This window comes from Coptis chinensis, chromosome 4 (genome assembly GCF_015680905.1).
Source record: "Coptis chinensis isolate HL-2020 chromosome 4, ASM1568090v1, whole genome shotgun sequence".
Lineage (NCBI taxonomy): Eukaryota > Viridiplantae > Streptophyta > Magnoliopsida > Ranunculales > Ranunculaceae > Coptis > Coptis chinensis.
The window spans coordinates 104,131,212-104,134,822 of record NC_141459.1 but is presented as its reverse complement, the minus strand read 5'-3'; the positions used below and the strand labels follow the sequence as shown (position 1 = coordinate 104,134,822).

The 3,611-nt window shown below is 37.4% G+C and overlaps 1 long non-coding RNA gene across 1 annotated transcript; it reads left to right on the top strand.

The window, feature by feature from the left end:
- Positions 1–2,128: 2,128 nt before the first annotated feature.
- On the top strand, positions 2,129–2,593 carry LOC147506513 (uncharacterized). The gene is made up of 3 exons (XR_015220826.1): positions 2,129–2,193; positions 2,270–2,368; positions 2,463–2,593. It is a non-coding gene; the product is annotated as an uncharacterized LOC147506513 (long non-coding RNA).
- The last annotated feature ends 1,018 nt before the right edge of the window (positions 2,594–3,611 follow it).

Below are 3,611 nucleotides of genomic sequence, written 5' to 3'. Positions count from 1 at the left end.
AATGACCCACGGCAGATGGGAAGAGGACTGCCACCACCTATGTTTCGACTGGTGGACCTCCTGGGCCTTTTCAGATGCCGCCACTGCAGTTTGGACAATGACCTATGCCTCCACCTAGCCCAATGATGAGAGGACCACCTCCTCCACCTAGGCACAGGATGCCTCCCTCGGGATGTCAGTGGATAAGTGGAGTTCCGATCCCCGGTATGCCACCTCCACCACCTAATCAGCAGCAACAACATCAATAGTGATGACTGGTATGTGCTTGCTACACTGTCTAGATGTCTCTTGCTTTTTTACTTTTATGTATTGGATGGTTACTATTTTTTTGCTACCACTATGTGGGCTAATATTCTTTTTAACCATGTAGTGCTATCCTGGGGAAGATGATGTGGCCATTGCTCAAGCAATTCTACTGTAAGGGTCTTGAGCTTGATGCCCATTCTGTATATTATGCATGTCCTTTCTGTAGAACTCACTACCATGATGCAGCCTCAAAAAGTCAAAGCTGCAAGTCTAGCTCTCTTGTTACAAACAGAGGGAAGCAAAATGATAATGCTGGAAAGAAAAGAAGCCTATTTGACTCTAAGAAAAAGAATGGCAAACAGATTGAAAATGGAGAAGTTGATGATAAAGTTGGTTTGCCCATTAAGTTGTCATTGCACACATCTTGCCCGAGAAGTTCACATCCGAATGGGTTGATAAGGAATCTTTGGAATAGGGACAATAGAATCGACAAGGAATAAGAAGTTGATCGATGTTTTTATGACAAGAAATGACTAACGAGAATCGCGGTGAGGACCGGAAAGAAGAAGGGCAAGCATTGTACTAAATGATTGAAACTGCATTGTTCACTTCACTCCCACAAACAAAGAGAGGTGAGAAAATTTCTGATTTTGCCTTCGGATATAACAAAGCGAGAGAAAAAGGAATTTATCTCCATCTAAGAGACCAAGCAGTCTGAGAGAAACACAACGGCGAACCGCGATAATCCACACTTGGGAAAAGTAGGAAGGTGTATGATGGTAATGAAAAAAATGGAAATGAACGAGCGAATAAAAGTCACTTGATGTTTGATAAGAATGCTAAAGAGGGTTCAACAGTTTGCTTGGAGCAACGAGCTGAGCTTGGTAATTATATTTCCCGATCTTGTGCTTTTATGGTCCATCAGTCACATTTCTTTTTAAAAGGAATTTTGTTATCGTGATTGACACCAGTAGTTGTTTGCATCCCACAGTCTGTGACTAGAAGATCAGTCTCATTCCGCGAAAAAGAAAGAGATGTTTTAGAGGCCACAAATTTTATATCTAAAAACCCCTTCTGCTGGGTTATAATGCGGCCTTCATATGTCCGTGGGTGGCTTAAGCTGGTGAGGTCCGTAAAATCAAATATTGATTGAGTCCTGGCTGTTGAGGCGGTGCCACTTGATCAAATTTGACGCAAGCCCGGTTTCGAAAATTTGGCGGAATTCAACCGAAGTTGTTTGTTTAATTGCATACATGAGGTAAGCATATCTTGAAGGTTTTATTATTGGTGATTTTAATCAAATATTAGTTATTTAAATTTATTTATGGCGGTGATTTTTTTCCTTTTAGAATCCTTTTGATTGAATTTGTGAAATTGCTGCCGTGACATCGTTGGATTTGTTAATCCTTTATCCTTTACAAGAGCAGATGGAACTGCTAAAACTGAAATTATTGTAGAAACATTGCGGAATGCAAGTGGAAAGAAAATTGTTCTCATTCCTTACAATCCAGGGTAAGGACATAAACGATCCTATCATAGTGTATTGTTTAAATTGATAAAACTATCAATTATACTGATTGTTTTCCATTCTTTTTTTCCCCTTCTTTTCTTTCATAGCGGCCATTGGATTTTAATTGTCATTGATCTATCATGTATGTCTTTCATTTGGTTGGATTTGAAGCATGGTGAACCAAGCTCAGATATAGCAATATATTTTAGGAGGTGAGCATAACTATATTTTTTGACATATCTTAACATTTTGAGGTACTACCATAGTGAAGGTACATAAAGGATTAAATTAAATGAAGTACTAAAGACGTCTCGAATTAGACTTCCCACTAGCGATTGTGAATTAAATGTTTTGCATTTATCTTATTGTGAAGTGTGGTCCTCACATTGCAAAGGGTTGATGGGAAACGAGTTCTGCTGAAGTGGGACAAGATCAAGGTAAACAAATCCTACACATTATTGTCTTTTTCTTTGAAAAGTATATGTTTACATATGTTGTGAGTGTATATGTTAGGGCACATATCAACCAGGTGGCACAGAGTGTGGGTATTATACAATGAAGTTTATGAGGGAAATAGTAGAAGCTTGTTCAACTGGATCATTTGAAAATAAGGTATTCGAAAGTTTTGACAAACACTTTATTTGGCTCAACGACTTTGCCTTATTCTTATATAGTAACTCCACATGTTGTGCTTTGACTTATCCAGATGACAAATTTAGAACTGAAGGAGACATACACGTAAGATGAACTTGACGGTGTTCGACTCGATATTATTCAGTTCATCTAGGAAAATGGAGTGTTTCAGTCGGAAGCGAATGAGGATGAGTTTTAGCTATGTTCGGACCCTTCCAATTTAATTTATGAGTCTTACCTTTTTAATTTATGAAAAAGAATTTGAAGTTTGTTTTCTTAGTGCACTCAAAAAATTAATGGAAGTTTTTTTATTATTATTATTATCTTTTTTTGCAATGTTTGATAGTTTATTGTACATTTTGGAATTTCTTTGGGAAGATGGAAATGTTGTATGTAGGCGAGGTTGTGTAAATTTTGTTATGCAGGTTCGGTTTTTAAGTGGAAGACTGTTACTAGCATTATTATTAAAAAATATATATATATATATATATATATATATATATATATATATATATATATATATATACCACGGTATTATAACACATACACTAATATAAACCACGGTTTAAATAGCTTATATGCCACGATTCTGTTGACAACCGTAGTATATAATGGGCATACAAACCACGGTTCTTTGAAAAACCGTGGTATCCATTAAACATATATACCACAGTTTTGCTATTATTATATACCACACTATCTATTGTCACGGTTGTATAACAGTGGTAAATATATTTATACCACACTTAAAAACAGTGGTATAAGTGTCATTCTGTAGTAGTGTTTGCGCAGACCACCATTGTTGGGGACATAGATGCAAGTCCCTGTGGTGTATAATAAGTCATCCATCATCCAGAAATGACTGTTCTTGCCACTCTTTACTAGATCAAAGAGTATTTGTACTTGAGGATCCTTAATGAGCTAAGACCTTCCTTTATGCGACAGATGAGATCATTGTTGACAGAAGAGGCTGAACTTTGGTGGTCAGCTTGTATGGCCGCAAATTCTGTTTTGCTGCTAAAAGCATCCGCAACATTGTTGATTCATCCCAGATTGTACTCTAGCACTAGGTGATATTCACCCAAATATTCTTGTCATCAGGCTTGCTTTGGAGATAGGGCTTTTTGAGTCACACTACAACAAAAGGGTTCTTTGCACCAGCGACTTTTGCCGCCCAAAAATTGTTGGTAAAAGTTATATATTGCCACCAATACCGCCCCTA